The sequence below is a fragment of the Protopterus annectens genome, chromosome 4.part1 (assembly GCF_019279795.1).
Source record: "Protopterus annectens isolate FY-2018-M chromosome 4.part1, PAN1.0, whole genome shotgun sequence".
NCBI classification, from domain to species: domain Eukaryota; kingdom Metazoa; phylum Chordata; order Ceratodontiformes; family Protopteridae; genus Protopterus; species Protopterus annectens.
Genome location: NC_056734.1, coordinates 468,129,911 through 468,153,079, shown reverse-complemented (window position 1 = coordinate 468,153,079; position 23,169 = coordinate 468,129,911).

The window sequence follows — 23,169 nt, the reverse complement described above, 5'->3', positions numbered from 1 at the left end:
AGCCAGTCTAGATTCAAAGTATTATAGGGCATGATTAGCAGATGGTGACCAGTCGTTAGTACATTATTAGCATTCAGAATTGAACACCAGTATTGCATTTTTGTGCAGGACTAAAGTGCTTTAGCACTTCATATGTGGATTAAATTGTAGGGAGCTGCTTGCTACACAAATCAAGCAGTTTGCTACAGTTTAAAAGTAAAGAAAAAACTTTATTTTTGTCTTCAACTTGACATCAAAGAGGTGCCACATTGGAGAAGAAGTAAGGGGAGTAGCAAATATGTGGAAAGCAGTCCAAATGACATGTGCAAAAAAAGAGTATTTGCTACCTGCATGTATGTTAGGGAAGCGGAGATACATAGGAAGAGCACATACATTTCCAAACTGTCTAGACAAAGAATTACTGAAAATTGTGTTTGGAGTTATTTTGGGTTCAAGACTGGACCCCATTTAAAGATGGGTACTGTATTCCCAAAAAAGAAGATGGAGGGATACGTTTAAAGAATCTTATTGTATGTCTAGCTTCAATTACTTTATATTCATTGATATCGGATACTATGTAGGATGGTAAAGATCGGATGAAAGCAGAGTAGATAGGAAATACAAATAATTCTGGATGACAGACAGCACAGGTAAAAGAAGAAAGTTATATGAAAATAAGGAGGTTAAAGACTACAGTGAGAAAAAAATGGCAAATTAGGGTAGAGCGTGCAAATGAAAGTAGAAAAGCATGATATGAGGAAATTAGAGAGCAAATTTATCATGTGAAGACATGCATGTAAAAATGTGTGAATACTAAAAGGTCAATAATGGAAAAACAAGTTATATTTAGCAGGGTTAATGAAACAACAAATTTTCTATGGACATTAATGTTGCAAAAATTACTGGTCAAGGGGCAAATGAAATACAAGCAGATGAATAAACAATTATGTCAAACATGCAAAGTGGAGAAATCTATTAAACATTCCTCATTAGAATGTGATAGCGTTAAACAAGTATGGGAAGCGTTTAAAATTAATATGAATTTGAATGTTTTCTAAACATAGACTTGGATATAATATATTATGGTATTTGTGATGGAAAGAATGAAGGAAAAGACATGATGGATGGGATATTACATATTGCATGGATAATCTGGAATAGAGGATGCAAAGAATTGTCATATGTAGGATATGTGAAATGTAGGACTGTGAAAATATCATGAGAAGAATAAAGAAATGCTTGTGGACCAAAGGGTGGGGAGAAGAAATTTGGCTTTATCCAAAATGTAAAATGTGTTTAAAGGACTATGTGTGTGAATTCACTTATTGTTTAATACCTGGAAGTTATTTTTGTTGTATTTTGTCTTATGTAAAGTAAAAATAAAAATATTTACTGAAAATTGAATGATGTATATAAATAAAAACCCTCTACTCTTTTCAATAAGTGCCATGGGATATTTTAGATCCAGCTTAGCTACCATCAACTCAAGCAGGTGGAATCTTGGTTTAATATCTTGACATACTCAGGAATGCAGCACCCCTAATGTTGCACTGCAGTGTCGGCAATTTGAAAATAAATCCAATCACCTGAAATGGGAAAAGAACCAACAGCATAAGATATTTCAGCGCTAAAGGTGTATAGTTTGGTTGTTGAGCTACTGATGCCTCAAATTGTAACAAAGCTTGTTCTGGTAAGAAATCAATTGGTGTGTGTGTGTGTGTGTGTGTGTGTGTGTGTGTGTGTGTGTGTGTGTGTGTGTGTGTGTGTCCATCTGTCTGTCTATAATATCCTTGCAATATTGTTTTCCAAAGTATATGTTATTTTTAGGGGTTGCTCGCAGCTGTTGACATTGAAGATTGGTTTTAGTAACAGTTCCCCTTCAAGTAAAAAAAAAAGTCCTTGGCAAACTATATGCATCTGTAAGAGGGTTTGAATGTGTTTTTATTTTTTACATAGAAAAAAGGAAATTGTATGTGAGACATTCCGAACCTTGATTATGTGCAAAATTAAATAGCAAGTAAATAAATAATCAATTAGATAAACAAACTAAAATGTGCTAAATATGCTGTTTGAAAAGCTGCAGTGTAACATGAAAACTGTAATTCATTGCAATAATCCCAATAGTCTTTTTTTTTTTTTTTTGATAAGTTCAATGAGGCCTTTCACCTCCACCATACAAAGTCAGAACTTTGGTTTAAGGACCTCAGAATTGTGACACCCATCTCATGATACATCACATTGCCAGTACTAGAACACGAATCCAAACAACTGATGTGAGGATAGAACACAAAGCCTTTGAATCTTCTTTGTGCCAAAGGTGAGTGTGCTACCTGCTGAAATACAAAACCCTCATGGTTAATAACAAACTGTACATACAATTGCATGACAATAGCCTGCAATATGAGTACAGCACCTGGTAGTTGTCTGAGATGACATTACATCATGGTATGGCAGTGGAAAGGGTAAAAAGCATCAAATTCTTAGGGGTCCACATCTCAGATGACTTAAGCTGGGCAACAAACACCTCCAGCCTTGTAAAGAGAGCCCAACAGTGTCTCCACTTCCTCTAGAGACTACGCAGAGCAAACCTCCCCTCCCACATCCTCATGACCTTCTACAGGGCCACAGTCAAAAGCATACTGACTAACAACATCACAGTCTGGTATGGAGACTACTCATATGCAGATCGCAAGGCATTAAAGAAAGTTGTAAAGCAGGCCAGGAAAAATCACAGGATCAAACCCCCAAGTCCTTACAGGACCTTTACTCTTGCAGATGCTATGGCAGGGTCGTGAAACTGATAACGCACAAGTATCATCCTGCACATGGACTGTTTTACCTCCTGTCTTCTGGGAAATGATAGAGAAGCATCAGGTGTAGAACATCAAGATTCAGGAATAGTTTCCTTCCACGAGTGATGAAACTGTTGAACTAACCTTAACAATGTCATCACTCCCTCAGTTTGTGAGAACATCATAAGTTCAATATGACTGTCTTTACTGTCATAAAATTAAAGTATTCTGTTTATCTAGGATATGCAATCTGACCTAATTTATTACTTGCACAATTACAGGAATTGTGAATTATGCTATGTAGCTATCCTATCCAAAAAATAGTGGTGGGTAAGTTATCTATGTGTGTAATTATATCTGTACTGTCTAGAATTTCTTGCGTTATATAATTCCTTCACCCTCTTGTGAAAAACTGTTTTCAGTACACACAAGCCTGAAGTAACAATATTTCATCCAGTGATACATTGCATTTGTTGATCTGAATGACAGTAAACTTTACTTTGACTTTTTGACTTTGACATTACTGGTGTAGATTCATGAACAGCATAAGAGGGTGGTCAGTGTGAAAGGATGCATTGCTGTTACCAGAATGTGCTTTGTTCACAACAGCAGTGCTACATTTTATATTTTGACATCCAGCTTTCATCTCTTTCTTTCTTTCTGGGCACCAGCAGTGTAACTTTTTATATTTTTATCAATGCTTTCTAAATACAGAATAATACCTTTCATCTCCTTGCTATTTATTTATTTATTTATTTTACATTTGTTGACCGGGATAGTCCGACTGATACAAGGCCATTTTCAGTGGAGGCCTGGGGAGAAATGTTCCACTTATAACTTTAAGAACAGTTACAAACTTATGAAGATAATAAACTTTTTAGACACGTGTATACATAGTGAAAATCATTGTTACAGATAACATATTCCCTTGGATTCATGAAGCTCGGCGCAAGGACGGCGTTAGCCTTGGACCGACCGTGTGGCATAGAGATGGTGCAGCAGCACCACATGCATATTAATGTATTAATGAAGGCACGCTGCCGCAACTTCCACGTGCATAGGAAATGTGCGCGAGTGAAGGGGGCGTGTCTAAGCGCTGCACAGAGGCATTGAGCATGTCAGCTGCAGAAGCGCAACCTAAAATGCTGACTAGTACAGCCTGCATCTAATAGTAATTACTCCTGTCAGTGTACGTGGATACTGAAATGTATGCAAAGCATACAAGACAGTTTCGTGAACACCCAAAATAAAAAGTAAACACAAAGGGACGTAGCTGAATATTGAGCCCCCGGCCCCCTGAACCAATAACATTTAAAACCCCGTGCTCGTATTCCATTGTAGTGTTGATTGTTATACCAAGTGGAAGTGAAATGCAGCATGTTTGAGCGCCGCTGCCTTTGCTAAGCCTAGCCCAATGGTTGGGGTTACCACCTGTCCCACCTTGTGAGGGACAGTTCCTCCCTGGGCAGTTGTGTCCTTACCCAAAATATTAAAAATGGCAAATGTCCTGCAATTGTAGGACATAATTATGTCCCATATTTTATATAATAGTTCCATAAAATAGTTATTTCTGTATCTAAAATACCTAAATGTTACATGAAACAGAATAAGCAACTAAAATGCTACAAGAATAAGCTTTCACTTAGGCATAAAAGTAAAGTTCTATCCTTTGTACTGACTGTGGGTATGTGTCAGCCTGTAAAATCTGATGCATGTCCTGAAAATGTCCCACTTTGGCCATTTGAAAAGGTGGCAACCCTACCAATGGTCAGAGCATTCGCTCAATATCTGCCCATTTGCGGTCCAGGTTGTCCCTGTCTGGACGGCTCAAAGATGAATGGGTATTACCCAGGTTTACCTACCATGTGATGAAAGATAAGTATTTGCGTGTACCTATGTGTAAGAAGTACAGTATGTGGAAGATCAAATATGCCAGGGTTGTCCTCACAACCATATTGGTACCAGAGATATGTAGAGTACGCAATGTTTTCTGTTGTCTGTGCCATGGACCATCAACCAGAGAAGGGATGGATGGTGTGTGTGGAATATGGGGGGCAGGTGATGAGTAATCTAATAATTCGCCAAGGGGAGACTGGGTCAGATGTACAAAAGGTGAACTGGAGGTGTACGAGGGAGCAGTGGGTGAATCAGAAAGGAAACCAAAGAACATACATTTGCATCAGCAATACACCCTGACAGGCCATACTGCAGAACACAATCCCACAAACATATGAACATTAAAATGTGCGATACACATGTACAGAAACATTACCGGCTCACACCCACATAATGGTCTGGCCTGAACTGAGCCATCCAACCCCACACACCTGAATACATAATTGAATACCCATCATCCCCTCCACAGCACACCCCTCCCCTTGCTGACCATCCACCAAAACCACCCATACTTGAGCTGCTAGTTTGGCACAGCTATATCTGCACATAGTGCCCCCTACGCATATCTAGTAGGCAGTCCCACCCTAGGCAGTCACAGGCTTGCAAACTAGGTATCCCTTGCATGTATAACCCTCCCTCATTTTCATAAAGCCAAAAGAATTGGAGTCATTGGTGTCCACAATTTTTGGCCATCCATCATGGGATAAGTGTCTGTTCTAAAGATTAGACTTGGTGGCATAACACGATGTCCAGCCCCGTAGACAACTGGACACAAGTTGCATTAGCGATAGTTGTCCACAACCCTGCTCAGCCTCCATCCGCTCCTGCAGAACCTAATACCCAGGATTAAACACCTGACCGTGATGCACATCTCCCCCGTGCATTATCGGGAATTTATACCATTCACATGTTCCCATGAAGCTTCCCCATAGCCATCTCCCAAACAGTACATGTCCACAAATTGTATACCCCGTCCAGGTTCCTCATCGTAATGATGCACACAACCCCTGTATACAAACAGTACAGGTACCTCATGTATGCGGTTGTTCATATACATGGCTATGTATAACTCCAGATATGTAGTCATATATCTATAAATGTACATACTTATATTCGCATAGCTACACATCACGCATACATGCATATAAGTAGTTGTCAAGTATGTGTCCATTTCATAAATATGTATACTTGCAAATGTATACATATGCCTCTCAGAAACACATGAATAGTAACATGTACTATACATATGTACACCACCTGACTGTCACATTTGTTGCCAGTACTGTGGAATGGCTGTAGTAAAGTCATATATCCTAATTACCATCCATACAGAATGTATCATGGATGGTTTAGTGGTAAAACCAGTGACTATGGTGTTCCTGTTCCTGGGTCCAAGCCATGCAAGGGCTAATTTTATATGATGGCCACAATAATGGCAGTTGGATATAGGGTAGTTAAGGTGCTTTAAAGCAGACGTAAGCGGGTATATGCGATGCTAAGTGGCGGTCATTCAACAGTATGGGAAATGTAAATAAGCATGTAGGTGTATATGCATGTGTATGTACAGATAGATAGATAGATAGATAGATAGATAGATAGATAGATAGATAGATAGATAGATAGATCAATCGATCGATAGATAGATAGATAGATAGATAGATAGATAGATAGATAGATAGATAGATAGATAGATAGATAGATAGATATATCCATATCCATATATATATCCATGAAGAATGAACATGGTCACAGTAAAGCAGTCATAACGAATGTGAAGGGAAACAGCAGCGGAAACCCCCCATGATATTTAGTGCTGTCATATCAAGTTGCCCAGAGGTGAGCAAACCCCCTGCATCTCCAACCACAGGTAGGATACTAACAGTGTAACTAACTATGTCCACGTGCTAAGTCTGACTTACAAACAGGTACAGGGCAGTCCCAGTCACCAGTTGGATGAGCGGAAGACTAATTGAACACCCTGACCATTATATGAACGCATGTCCCAGGACTATAAGCTTGGGACGTCTGAATATACTTTGAGTGAGTCAACATGTGGCACGGGTCCAGAGCAGTAGGGAATGTCGCATGTGTAGTAGTGCGGTTTTCCCAACAGGAAAATGGATGCCTGCTGTGTTAGTGAAGTGTTGAGGCATGTGTTCAGGTAACTATGAACCATGGGTATGCATATAAACGAAGCAGAACACCAATAGTGTAGTAGTTAGAGCATCCGCCTAATGAACAGGCATTCATGGTTCAAGTTTGACTATAGCACATATCATTTTCCTTGTGGAATGAATGTTGTTCTGCTGTAAAACTGACATTATAACATGTAAAAGTGAATGTGAGTATCGCATGGGACTATTAACCAGATCCCTTCAATCAAAGTGGTACTGTCATAATGAATAAGGCACAAGTAAGCACAAATAAGCGGCAGTAAACATATGTAACACACAGTAAGCATATGCGAGTGCGCTTGCGTGGGTGTAAGCCAACACCCAGCATAGGAAATGTATATACATATGTACAGATGTAATATCTATATATATATATATATATATATATATATATATATATATATATATATACACACACACACACACACACACACACACACACACACACATATATATATATGTGTGTGTATATCTATAGATTTATATATATATATATATATATATATACATGAAGAATGTACGTCGTAACAATAAAACATTGACAAGGGTTATGAAGGGAATCAAGAGCAACTATGGTATTATATAGTGCTGTCAGCGTATGTCATAAAAAAATGCCCAGGAGTGAGCAGAGCACTGCTACTCACACCACAAACAGGGTTTTACCAGTGGGAGTAACATCGTTGAATTGCTAAATCTACTTTACACACAGACAGAGAGTAGCCCCTGCTGGGACTACCAAAAATTGTAAAGCGCAAAAGGCCATAATTTATAAACCTAGCAAGGGCAGGATGTTCAAAGATTAAATGCAGGAGAGCCTGTGAATACATGAGATGGGACAACATATGTGTAGGGCCCCTAACGCTCTGGAGAGGGCAGTGTTTAGAGGTGTGTCATGGCTGTGATAACAAGTGGATAATGGAAGTTACGCGTGTAAGTTGGACACGCGTGGGGTGGAGGAACTATGGGTATGAAATTATGGATCCAGGCATACCAGGGTTCGTTGGCCCGGTTCCAATTGGACCGCCCCGTGGAGGTCAGCGAGTTCGTAATAGGTATATATGCATACACACATGCAGACAATAATATGTAGAACTACATTCTCTGTAACACATGCATTCCATTTGTAGACATAAATAATAGGAATGTGCACATACAGACATCGACAGTAGATGGAATAATAGGCTGTGCAGAAGAGGGACGAGAAGAAACTGCTGGAACGCAGAGGTGTGTACAGTGTCCAAAGTCAGTGCTGTGCTGACAATAATCAAATGTGAGGGCTTCCCCATACATGGAATCCTTCCAGTGATCTGCCCGATACAGCAACGCCAAGTACTTAACTGGTCTAATTATAAAAGAAATACACTGAATATGTACATAACTAAGCTCCCATGTGTAACGTGCACGATACCGCATAGTCATACATATTAATGAATTGTAATGTCATGTTAACGGGAGTAAGGATGTAATAAAGTATAGAGTCTAATCTTGCCATAAACGCATGCGTGTTCCATGTGGTGCAACCCAATAATTGCAAATAGTATTCTTTGGTCGCTCACATCACCAATGTTTGTGGACTAAAAGTATGGGAGGTCTGAGGATACGTGGAGAGAGTAAACCGATGGGATGGCTCTATAGGAGTAGGGTGTGGCCAGTGTGTAGTGGTGTCGATACACCTCGAATCCAACAGAAGAATGGATGACAGCAGTGTTAGGGAGGCGTTGGGCTGTGTTTGTGGAACCAGGAGACATGGGTATATGGGTATATATGCATATGGAGCAGCACAGCAATAGTGCAATCGTTAGAGCAACCCCCTAACGAACAGATATTCTCGTACCGAGTCACACTGTATTACACTCCAATTACCATTGGTAATCCGTACATTAACATATTGCAACATCTGTCCACTGAATAACGTGCTAAATATCGATTACAAGATAACTGGAGTGAAGTGTCATTGTCATAATGAATAAGGCACTAGTATGCAGGTGAAGCATATATAAACACCATTACGCATGTGTAAGTGTATATGTGTGGGGTATGTATTGGTTTACAGACACACACACACACACACACACACGCACACACACATATATATATATATATATATATATATATATATATATATATATATATATACATATATGTATAGACATAAATATATATATATATATATATATATAGTTGTAGACATACATATACGTGTATATATATATATATATATATATATATATATATATATATATATATATACAGACATATACGTACATATATATACATACATAAATACATATTTTATATATATATACATATATATATATATATATATGTGTGTGTGTGTGTGTGTGTGTGTGCATACATAGATATACAGAGATATACAGCTATGATAGGAAACAGCACACAGGAATGACATATGTTCACAGGCTATGCCAATGAAGTGAGGAGCCCAGGCAAGAAACATGACAGACATAGCATGCCCTTCCACCCCACCCCCCACAGCTGGACATGGGAATATACACGCAATCAATCTAAAGTGTCCACTGCTCCCCAGACCACAGGCAGGATACAACTAGGGGGGTACACAGTGCACCTGTGGATTCTAATCATAGAACACATACTGGAGCTTCCCTTGCGGGATACCCCCAAAATTGGCCAAACCATTCGAATGTGATAGAGCATCCATTTTGTCTGCGGTGTATACAGACTCGGAATACAACAGTGGGTAACCCTGATGACCCATGGGCCGAGACAATTTTATGAAATGGGTCCCATAAAGTGGAGAGTAGGCAGCATGTAGTGGTGTGTCCAGAACTGACCAGGTCCCAGAGTAAGGATGGGTGCTGTCGAGGAGGCGAGGGTGGGAACTATGGGTAGCTACTTATGGGTCTAGGTGTGCAGGTGTTGGCTGATGTTGGCCAGTATGGACAGCCCTAGGGATGCAAGCGAATGTGTTCACTGGGCAGAGGCATCGCCCAACGAGCAGCCACACCCACTGTGAGATCCACTAAAGCAAAGTGTAATCTATATGGCAAGGAATGGAGTAACCAGATGTAGATGTATATAACAAAAAAATCTTGCTTTTTTCCCACTTTCTGAAAGTTAAGACAGTTCAGTTACAGATTTGCTGTTCTGAACTGTTTGGAAGTTTCTAGAAGGCCAGTGCTTGCTTGGGCTAAAGGGAAGTCTCTGTGTTCACCAGTGGGAGTGTTAAACACTGAACATTCTGACTGTCCCTGGAGGAGTGGTTACTACCTAGAAGCTGTAGTTTTATTGGCCATTTTGGGTCAATTCTAAACTCCTTGATCTCTCTCTCTTAAAACTAGGCTGCCTAGTGGTTTTGGCATCTTTTCAGGCTTGCTAGTTGTTGCTGAAGCACCTACCAAGAGGAGAAAACGCTGAGAGAAGAAAAGGAGCTACTTTTGTGATTTTAAGTATTTTCTTCTGATTTTTTGTTAAGTTTTACTGCTTTGCCGCCTACTTTTTGGCATTTCCGGCTTGCTAAAGTTTATATCTGTAACAGTAACAGTACTTGGAACATACCTAGAGCCTGTTTACTGCATTTCCTGTGTTGCACTTAATTTAAAATCGTTTTTTTTTCTCTAAAGACTGCATTTTACCTGATTTTGGCCTAGCACTCAAGTGTGGGGTCATTTATTGCACTGTTGTGATTATTTTGCTGCCTGTGTATCTCTGCTACCTTTAAACTACAACAAAAAGAAAAAAAATCTTGCTTTTTTCCCACTTTCTGAAAGTTAAGAAAGTTCAGTTACAGATTTGCTGTTCTGAACTGTTTGGAAGTTTCTAGAAGGCCAGTGCTTGCTTGGGCTAAAGGGAAGTCTCTCTGTTCACCAGTGGGAGTGGTAAACACTGAACAGCCTGCCTGTCCCTGGAGGAGTGGTTACTACCTAGAAGCTGTAGTTTTATTGGCCATTTTGGGTCAATTCTAAACTCCTTGATCTCTCTCTCTTAAAACCAGGCTGCCTCGTGGTTTTGGTGTCTTTTCAGGCTTGCTAGTTGCTGAAGCACCTACCAAGAGGAGAAAACGCTGAGAGAAGAAAAGGAGCCACTTTTGTGATTTTAAGTATTTTTTTCTGATTTTTTTTTGTTAAGTTTTACTGCTTTGCTGCCTACTTTTTGACATTTTCCAGCCTGCTAAAGTTTATATCTGTAACAGTAACAGTACTTGGAACACATCTAGAGCCTGTTACTGCATTTCCTGTGTTGCACTTAATTTAAAATCGTTTTTTTTTCTCTAAAAACTGCATTTTACCTGATTTTGGCCTTGCACTCAAGTGTGGGGTCATTTATTGCACTGTTGTGATTATTTTGCTGCCTGTGTATCTCTGCTTCCTTTAAACTACAACAAAAAGAAAAAAAAATCTTGCTTTTTTCCCACTTTCTGAAAGTTAAGAAAGTTCAGTTACAGATTTGCTGTTCTGAACTGTTTGGAAGTTTCTAGAAGGCCAGTGCTTGCTTGGGCTAAAGGGAAGTCTCTGTGTTCACCAGTGGGAGTGGTAAACACTGAACAGCCTGCCTGACCCTGGAGGAGTGGTTACTACCTAGAAGCTGTAGTTTTATTGGCCAGTTTGGGTCAATTCTAAACTCCTTGATCTCTCGCTCTTAAAACCCTACAACTCTCTTTTTGCGCGGTTTTGCGCACTGAGCAGCGTCGGGCAGCGCCACCTAAACAGGTTTAAACTATTCCAGGCTCCACAAAGTCTGCTCTTCACTTTTTCCCTTAGAACTGTTCAAAGTCTCAAAGTAATCACTCTATTCTCTTTCTAAAGCCCTGCACTTTCTCAGTTCTTATAAGGAAACACCAACTAACTAAAGCACTACACCCTCCTTGACTTCTCATAAGTATTAGACTTCCAATTGGTCCTTCCTGATCAAGTGAAAAATCAGTTCCCTTCCCTAATCTGATCAATAAAAAAATCAGTTCCCTATACTAATCTGGTATGTCCAAGAGTCAGTTTCAAGGTTACTTTTCAGTCCAGCTGGTGAATCTGGGAATTTTGAGGCAATGTTACAATTGCCTTATGTACACAGACAACCCTCTCCTCCTTCCAACAAACTCTAATACATGTGAGAGATGCAGTTACACAGCCAAACTGGAGGCAGCGCTCTCTCAACCCAAGACTGGCACAGTCAGTCAGGAGGAAAATGTAACCACCCACACCACAAATCCAGTCTCACACAGAGCTATTGCATCTGCATACCCAACACATAAACACACAAAAGCATACCCGGAGGCTCTAAATAAAAATCTGCCTAAACAGCAAAGACCTCCTAAGCAGATATACAAGCAACAGCCACCCCTCAACAATACCCACAAATCACATATCTCACAAAATCAGTGTGCCTCACAGTCACAGCCCATAAGGCCAAACAACACACCAAATACACTTGTTATAGGGGACTCTATTGTCTGGCACACTGACGTCCCACTCACCAGACTGAACAAGGAGAAAGTGACTGTAAGCTGCCTGTCGGGTGCCAGGATCCACCACATAATGCAAGCACTCAGGTCACTCCAAAGCAAGTACAAGTATGACTCCGTCATTGTCCATGCTGGTGTGAATGACCTGAGACGTACCTCATTGGACTACATGAAAAGAGACATAGAGGAGCTCTCTGACCATATAGCCCAGGCTGGTATGTCTCTGACCTTGAGTAGCATCTTTCCCTCACCAAGAATGATGCCACAGTATAAAGACAAAATAATCAGTTTCAACAATTGGCTAAAGTATTGGTGTCAGTCAAAGGGGATCCAGTGTCTGTCAGCCTGGGATGACATGCTCGACAAGCCACGTTGCTTCGCTAGGACGGCTTGCACCTGTCACCCTTAGGCTTTCGTATACTGGCCAAGGCTCTTGCCACCCCCATAGTGCCTTTTTTAGGCAAGGCCCAAAGGACATACTCACCTCCATAGACAACCCAAAGATAAAAAAACTAAAGGTAATGCTACTCAATGCCAGAAGTCTAAACCTCAAGATGCACGCACTCGAGACTCTCCTCAGTATGGAGAAAATCGATGTCTGTGCAGTAACAGAAACCTGGTTCAAGGCTCCTGAGAGCACCCCAGCACTACCAGGTTATAACTCATACCATGCGTTTCGGCCCCAAAACTCAGACCGAAGCATAAAAGGAGGGGGAGTATCTATATTCATCAAAGATACCTACGCTTCCAGGTTAGTGGCACTGCACGAAGCATTGGAAACCATCCATGTGCAACTAACAGCGGGCAAAATTGCCTTTCAGTTTGTAGTCTGCTACAGAATACCCTCCCTATTACAGGAACCCCACTTGGCATTCCTGAGAACACTGGAGAGTATGAAGGTCTCTCCAAACACTATGTTATTGGGTGACTTCAACTACCCAAACATTGACTGGGAAAACTACTCAAGCCCAAACACCCTCACCCAACGGTTCCTTGAATTTATAAACTCTAACACAATGGAACAACTGGTCACCACTCCCACAAGAGGGAACAACATATTGGACCTGGTCATCACCAACATGGGGACTCTATGTTCCACACCAGAGGTAAACCCCTCATTGGTAAGATCAGACCATAAACAAATTTCCCTGGACATCCATATCCCGTCCCACCCCAGCCAAGGAAATCACTGTAAAGAATTTCTCCAAAGCCAACTTTGCACTTCTCAAGACTGAGGTGGAATCCTTCAAAGCCCCTGGGCCAGAGGATAATACAGCCCAATCCGCAGAATCCTTTACAAATGCATTCTATGAGCACCTGCAGGAATGCATGGATCGTGCTATCCCAAATAAAACCAAGACTCACTCCTCCAAAAACAGGAGACTGGTCTGGTGGACCCCGGCCATAAATAAGCTATACAACAGAAGGAGGAAGCTACTACATGGCAGAGCAAAATCCCAAAAGGGAAGGCATCTCTGATCAGTATTAGCAAGAAACTTCGATCCCTCATAAAATCATCAAAGGCCAGTTTTGAAAGAAAAATTGCCCTAGACACTAAAGATAATCACAAGGCCTTCTTTAGTTATGTCAGAAACATGGGCAGAAACTCCCAGATATGCTCTGAATTGTTGCATAATGGTACAAAATATATCAAACCTACAGACATAGCCAACATCCTGGCAGACAGATTCAGCGCAACCCCCCCTTCCCCCCCAAAGGAGCAAATGCCTATCCCAACTGAATGTAACCTCCCTGACATCACAGATGCACAGGTGAAAGCTGCCCTCTCCAAAGCAAAAAACACAGCATCTATGGGACCGGACGGTGTCCCAGGCTGTGTCTTACACGAGCTCCAAGAAGAACTGAACCCTCACATTAAGTCACTGTTCAAACTTAGCCTTACTACAGGATATGTACCCAAAGAATGGTGTACAGCTACAGTGGTCCCACTCCACAAAGGTGGTGCCACAACGGACCCCAGAAACTATCACCTCATAAGCCTGACTAGTCTGGTCTGTAAAGCTATGGAGCGTATTATCATGGAACTCATAAACAAAGACATTGGGAGTCTCCAGACACTAGACCCTACCCAATTCAGCTTTGTTAAGGGCAGATCTTGCCTCTTAAACCTAGTTGATTTCTTTGAAACAGTTACCAAAGCCATAGATGAGGGCAAGGTAGTCCACACAGCCTACCTGGACCTTGCAAAAGCTTTTGACACAATACCCCACTTGGGCACCATAAATAAGCTTAAGAGCTTAAATATCAACCCCTATATCACAAGATGGGTTGCAAACTGGCTCAGAGATAGAACCCACATGGTCAGAATCGCAGGTGCCATGTCTGAATCCAAACCAGTTACAAGTGGCATCCCACAGGGCTCAGTTCTGGGACCTCTCTTGTTCGGTATGTACTTCTCTGAGGTTCAGGCTAACATGGGGGGATTATGGCTGACAAAGTTCACAGATGACTGCAAACTGGGGGCCATAATCGAATCTCCAGCTGACACAAGCATCCTCCAAAAGGGTCTCACAGAGACGGATGCTTGGTTCCAGAACCACGGCCTCAAGCTAAATGCTAAAAAGTGCATAGTCATCCCCTTTGGGAAAAACAAGGTGCCCACAAATTACCACATAGGTGGTAATCCATTAAGTACGGAAGAAGTAATTAGAGATTTTGGGGACCAACGTAGATAGTAATCTCTCCTTTAATAATCACATTGCCAAAGTGGTTAGAAAGACCTTCTATATAGCCCACCTTATCATGAAAGGGTTCACGTCTAGATCAAGAGAGGTCATTGTGCCCCTCTACTCATCACTCATCAGGCCCATAATTGAATACAATGCCCCTTTTGGGATGTACCTTACCCGACACCTGCAGCAACTGGAGAGACCCCAAAAGTACCTCACCAAGAGGATCATGGGCTACAAACAGATGTCCTATGCAGCTCGACTAAAGAAACTCCAGCTCTACTCAGTTGCTTACCGCCTACTCAGAGGCAATCTATGCCTGACGTACAAAGCCATGTCAAACCCAGAATTAATAGACATGCTCCACCTCAAAAAATCCAAGTCCCTTAGAGCTACACGCTCCAGGGACCTAAACCTCAGCACAAAAATAAATAGGACATGCTGGAGGGACAGATTCATTTCCCAGAGGCTCCCCTCACTCTGGAATAGAATCCCAATTCATGTTAGACATAGCCCATCGCTGACCCTCTTCAAGCGAAATTTGGACGCGTGGATGGGAAATCGCAAATTCACCCCTGGGATCTCTCCTGTGTCCCTGCTAGACAGAGGCACAGTAAACTAATCTTAAAAGGGTACCTTATGTGACCTACTTTACAGAGGCACAGTAGGCTAATCTAATAGGGAGGCGGAAGCCAAATATACTCTGGCTAGGCTTATAAATGCCCTAGGGCAGATAGCCTAGTATCTACCTATGAACCTATATAGAGCTATGTATGTGTGTATATCTAACCATAGTGACATAGAGATATGCCTCTCCCTCGCCGTAGTACAAATGTATACATACAGAGAAAGAATATAGATACATACCCACATATGAATATATACATAAGCATACAACCATAGACCCATATGTCGTTAGATTTTATATATATACATATATATATATATATATATATATATATATATATATATATATATATATATATATATATATATATATACACACATATATACACACACATATTTATATATATATATATATATATATATATATATATATATATATATATATATATATATATATATATCTATTATATAGATATATATATATATATATATATATATATATATATATATATATATATACAGCAAGATATAAATATACATGTATGCATACATATGCAGATATATCTGTATGTATTAATGTAAATATATATATATATATATATATATATATATAAGTTACAGTAAATATACACATGTTTATAGCTAGGATATGATACAGCAGTTATAAGTAACGTACGTTCACAGACCGGGCATATGTTGGTGGGAGGTCCAATAAACAAACGTGTAAGACATAGCATCAGCCCCACCCCCACCCCAGCTAGGCCAGTGAGACATACAGACACACAATAAAGGTAAATACACCACTGCTTCCCTGACCACCGGCAGGATACTACCATTGAGAGAGATATGCTAGGTCTACACTTGAAACATAGATATCGATGTGACACCAAAAATTAATGATTGGAGCCAGTCCCGGTAATGATTTCTCCAACCAGGCTGTAGATGCACACGGACCAGTTGGTTGTGCAAGCCTGATAACACATGGGTCGACACAACGTACGACATGTGTCCCGACATGGGGAGAGTGGGCAGTGTGTAGTGGTGTGTTTATACCCCACCTGCACCCACAGTAAGGATGAGTGCTGTAGAGGAGTGGCAGGTAGGGGAACTATTGGTATGCGATTATGGACCTAAGCATGCACGTGTTGGCTGGCAGAGCCATATTAGGACTGCCCCGTGGATGTAAGTAATATTTTGATGTGGGCATAGAAGACACCCATACCTCCCAACCCCTAAGAGCACATCCACTGGATAGTCCGTAAACCATTGGGGGAACATATAGGGACCATACCATTGAGCTGTCGCCGATTACCAGGGACGTCCCTGATTACGACTCAGAATCTAACTCTGTCCCACCTAAACCCTCCTAGAACTAGTGATATTAGGAAGAAAGGTCGTGAAATACACGTAATGAATAACAACATTTAAGAGTCATAAACAGCATGTACCTCAGACAATGTGTATGAATACATATGCTCTGGGTCTGTCAATGTGTCAGGTTAATAGCACCAAATTTCTAAATGTGTCCCTGATGTTGTTATGCAGTGTCCCTGATTCAGTGTTCATTTGTCTCCATTCATATGACAGGTCTGATAGTGACAGAATATTCTGCTGACTACCTCAGAAAGATGATAGAATAATAGGTTAGGGTTACCACCTGTCCACCTTTGCGAGGGACAGTCCTCTTTTGTGTCCTGCAAAATAATTGAAAATATGGCAAATGTCCTGATTGTCTGTAGTAGTTGCATAAAACAATTATTTTGTATCTGAAACACCTAAATGTTATAAAAACAGAAAAAGCAAGTATAATGCTACAAGTATAAGCATTTATTTAGGCAAAATAGTAAAGTTATTTCCTTTGTACTGGCTGTGGGTATGTTTTGCCCTGCAAAATCTGACATTTCTACATAAAAGTCCCACACTGGGCAATTGAAAAGGTGGCAACCCTATAATAGGTATGTGGTAGCATGACTCGGCGACGGATGTGGGTCCCAAAACCCAATTACTTGTCTGTATTGAAGAGTCTCGGTTCCCATGTATCAGCCAGATGGGTGCAGATTGTAAGAGGAACACACAAATAATATGAATAAATCACTGGACAGGCCGCCAATTCCGTACAGTCGAACGGCATGCCGTCGTCGCCTAATGGGCAGCCATTCCCGATACTGTAGGCACGTAATCTGATGTAATAGGCATCACAAGGTAATATTGTGGTCCTCGCTCCCACCCAGAGGTGTGAGTGTCAGATGCAAGCACCAAGTTGGTGCATTTGCAAGTGCAGGAGCGAGCGGGAGTAAGCCTGTTTGGCTACCTGTATGCGAGTATTGCACTGGTAAAGCAATGTAGAGGCTAACCGAGTGTAAGAAGCTGTAACCAGAGGTTAGCATTGCTTCACACCACGCAAACCCATGCACACCCGCTCACAACTGCTTTAATGTGCCTTACTCCCTCCGTATCCAATGGCCTTGTTCTGCCCTGCAACAAAATAAATGGCCTCTGCAAGGCTCGGAACCAGGACCCTGCACACACAGCTAATGTGATTTACCAATACACTGTGGCAAATATACAGACAATGGACAGTACCACAAACATATCATACAACGCAGTCATTTAAAAGTACAGGAATGTATCCCATCATGTAGATGTATATGTGCATGTTTATGTCCAGCATATAGGTACATACATATATAGAGATATATCAGGAACATACCATGTGGCAACAAAGCATTACAAATGAATGAAAAGGGAAACACCAGCGACGCCTGTATTATGTAGTGGTGTTGTCCCATGTAATCTCAAGACTCCCTCAGACAGACGTGTCATTCATACATGCAAACAGTTGTACATTGGCTGTATACATCATGCTGTGCATGTAATGTACATTAACACAACAGTACCTGTCCAATCATTTTGTGTCAACAGTACTCTTGCAAGGTGCTGTGTGCAACATCATCATCATGATAAAGGTAAATGGGGTAACCATACAGGGACCGGTTGTGTTGTGTGTACAACGGGGTCATCCTCATCACGTGTACCTGGACCATTTAGGAGTGATGTGCATACCAAGATCGTGCGCCTGAGGGACAGGGGTGAGGATAACAGGAGTATGTTGTAATGCATATTACAAGGGTTAAATGTGTCCAGTGGGCACGTGTGTGAAATGGACAGCTATTTATAGGGCAGATGTTGTCCTAGGAGCTGATTGGCCTTATTTTTCTGTGGGGTGAGGGTTGGATGTGGGGGAAGGAGAGTAGATATGGCCGTGGAGGATAGGTACGGTAGGATCACAGACAAGACAGCATACAGGCTCAGTATATGACACATGTGGGGGGGATACACCTTGGATGGGGATGGGTGTTCGGTATTCACAAGCCCATGGGAACAGTGGGACGGATGTCCCCAGCCACGGGCAGTCACCACTGCACCTAAACAGCTGCAAAGGAGGCAGTGCTGGGGGCTGTCCAGGAGAGGCAGCATCACCCTGTAAATGTGAAACTCTGCCCTTGAGCTTGCATATCTGACTTCGGAACCCCTTAGTGAGCCCCCAACGCAACACGGCCAGGACCGCATGACAGCAGACATGTTCCTGTCTGGTCCTGCTCCCAGGGAGGACATGCCTCATCCTTAGTGGTGGTACCACCAGAAGGTGGTGCAGAGCCAACAGATGTTGAGGTCCAAGGCTGGGCCCCAGATGTGCTGGTGCCCAGTGCCATGGTCAGCTGAAGTGGGACAGGAGGTTCTGCAGGGACCTCCAAACCCATACAGCCTATGGTGTTGCAGTTTAAACCCACATATGGTTTAGTGATAGACAACAGCATTCAGGATTACCTACAACAGTATGCATAGATATCACCATCAACCCAACACAACAGATGGTATACGTTTGCAGAGGGAGCACAACACATGCATATATACTGCATGGCATCTGTACAATGTGTAGTAGACGTTGAACAGTTGCCCATTATTGGCTTGTCACTGGGAACCCCAGACAGCATCTGTCATACCACTGTTTCGTATGACATATGTCCAGTCAGGGATGCGATGGCAGTAACACATCCCTATCATCATGTACTGTCTGCAATCCTCACTCTATGCTCCTGCTGTGCACAGATGTGTGTTCAGTGTGTAACACAGGAAACAAATGGTTCCACACACTGATCAGTTCACAGATGGCCCTACAGATGTGGGTCCCTCTCGAACAGAGTACTGTCATGTCTGTATTAAAACATGCAGAATAGCCATTACCACACACAACATGTTAAACGGGCAGTAGTCTCAATGCAGCATAGCTACACTTACATGCTGTAGCCATGTGTGGCACATCACCCTCCTGTCTTTAGGCTATTTCCCACTGTGTATGATGTTTGAGGTACATCCAGATATCATCTGTGATGCCATTTCAGAACACCACATCCAGGTACCACTCACAACGACTGTCATGGCCAAATACCAACATGATTTTCCTAGATATTGTACTGTGTTTATCATGCGAATGGCTATGGGAACAGCATCACAGCTGTTCCACATGCTATCAGCTAGAGGAGGACTGCAATAGGTGCAGAGGCCATCACCTGATCATGTCCATGACTTACAATACACATACTGCTGCTGAGCAGATGTACACCTCCACATCCACCAGAAAGTGTGTGGGAGGGACAGGCAAAGTACACCAGAGAAGGGCTTGGAGACTAAACCCTAAGCATCATCTGCCACATGCCTAACAGTACAGAGGTCAAACCCCTGACTGACTAGTCATTAATATTACATGTACATGAAGTTACTACATGTGCCACAAAGTCGACATGTTGCTGTGCTGTAAGAACATATATGTGTGTAGGTGAGAGACATCTGCAACAGAGATATAGTAGACATACATTAGGTGTAGCACACATGGCTGTCCATGTGAACGGATGCCATTGTCACCACAACCACACTCTCTAATGGACTCGCATTGACACTCTTTGCCAGGGCCACAAATACACAACCTAACTACTTAGTTTGCCACACTGCAGTAATGCACAGTACTACATGCACCACTGGGGATATCTGGAGGTTCTATGGGCTAGGGCATGTGAAAGTGTTTGACATCTGTTGGTATGCCAATGAGGGTTATACTGGGAGTGACTGTGGTTGGAAGCATCATAACCCACATGCAGAAACAAGGTGCCAGTACTGACATGCATGTATGCATTGCTTCATGGGTGTGTAATGGATGGCTGTGCAAGATGGCTGTACAAGGCTGGGTGAGGGGTAATCCTTGGCATCATGTCACCCAACAATGGTGTGCAGTGTGGTACAGGAGTGTAGTGTCTGCAATGTCCCACACAGATGGGTACTGCATGATCTGCCCTGACATCCCGGTTACCAATATGTATGCCCATAGCTTTGCAATGCATGCCATGTCTGTGTTTGATAGTCCTTCACATGGACATTGCCTGGGATGTGCATGTCCCACAATACTGCACAGTGACATGTACAGGTGTACCTGGTTTGGCAGGCACATGTTGTGTACACAGACTGTTATCCCCCAATATGCCAATACTGGCCTGGTGTGTCAAAACCTGCTTATAGTCAGCAGGTTGACCCTGCATCTGCATTGATAGCATGATACATGTATTCCCTGGTGTCAGTGGTATTGGTCCATACAGAGCACATGTGTATGGCATTGTATGGAATGTGGATCACATTTTATGGCACCACATATGTTGCAGGCATCCAGTGGGGAACATAGTGAAGGCACATTGTCCGCAAATATGTGCCTATTGTACTGCTGTACAGGGTGCCATGTCCTCTGCAGCCCACTGCATTCACACCATGCCTACTATCTGTCATCAATGTGCATGGTACTAGCAACATAGCCGGATATCCTAGGCAAGTGTGTTTGTGTATGGCACATGGGTGCAGGATATATACTGGGTAGTAGAAGGGTTGCATACTTTGTTCACCAGGCCTTTTGCCAGATGTAGGGGTATGGCTTGCCAATACAGTCCCATGGCTGACTGACAGCTGTACTCCTCATGAGGTGGCCAATGTGTCATAAGACGGACACCATATAGGAAAACTACAAACTCCGCTCCAAAACATGTCCAGTGGTTAGACACTCACAGCCACCTCTACACAGACTCTGTCAGACAAACACACACACTTGCTATGGGCATTCTGCATCTTTACAAATCTTTATCTGTTTGTGCTGTCTCTAGTGCTACTGTCTGTAGGCTGTTGTCCCCACCCTCCCTCCCAGTTGGTGTCTGGCTCTTATACTTGGTGGCTTTGCAGTTGCCCGCCACTACTGTAAATCTAATCTGTGACACTCCTCCCAGTCTAGTGTCATTAGCTCATTGCCTTAATATTGCTACAACTGAAGTGCTCTAGGTTGCACTGCATCTGAAGTGTTTGTGTGTTTTAGTTGTTTTTCTGTATATATAGACTTCTCTGTTTCTTTAACTAAATAAGCTCTGCAAAGTTGTTTTATTGCATTCCTGCCTGTATTTCTGAGTTTTTTGCACTTTTAAAGTTTATTTTTGCTTAGTTTAACTGGTAGGCTATACACTCAAGTGTGCTAGCCGAATTAAAGCATTTACTGTGTTTCTGTACCTAATTTCTGCTACTTTGTAAAAAAAAAAAAATCCTTGTTTCCCACCTTTACTGAACTAGAATAGTCCAGTCTTCAGGTATTGCTGATCTCTGGGCTGTGTCATAGTTCCTGTGTTGCCCATATCCTTATTTGGATAGGAGGAAGCTTCTTTGTTCACCAGTGAGAGTGGGGAGCTCTGAGCAGCCTATCTGTCCCTTGAGGAGTGGTTCCAGCCCAGTGACCTGTAGCTTATTGGCCGTTTTGGGCCATTTCCTATCTCTTTCTAACCCCTGCTTTAAAGCCAGCTTTAGCGCGCTTGTAATTTAAAGTTTGTCCTGTTTGTTGCATTTACCTGTTGAGGCTACACACTCAAGTGCGCTAGCCTGTGTTACATATTTATTGCATTTTTCTGCTGTTTGTTGCAAAAAAGAAAAAAATATCCTTGTTTCCCATCTTTCCTGACCTAGAGTAGTCCAAATACAGGCTTTGCTGTATTCTGGACTTTTGGAAAGTTCCTGTGTTGTCCATTTCCTTTCTTGGATAGAGGAAGGCTTCTTTGTTCACCAGTGGCAGTGGGGAGCTTGGATCAGCCTATCTATCCCTGGAGGAGTGTTCCCAGCACAAGAATCTGGTAGTCTGTTTGTTGCAAAAAGGAAAAAAAATGTATCCTTGTTTCCCATCTTTCCTGACCTAGAGTAGTCCAAATACAGGCTTTGCTGTATTCTGGACTTTTGGAAAGTTCCTGTGTTGCCCATTTAGTTTCTTGGATAAAGGGAGGCTTCTTTGTTCACCAGTGGCAGTGGAGAGTTGGAGCAGCCTATCTATCCCTGGAGGAGTGTTCCCAGCACAAGAATCTGGTAGTCTATTGGCCGTTTTGGGCCAATTTTTAGCTCTTTCAAGTCCCCCTGTATAAACCCACTTTGGCTTGGTTTTTGCGCTTGTTACTACTCAGCCAAGCTCCTTGTGGTCCTGCAGAGTGGTGCTAGCAGCAGAGAGGCGA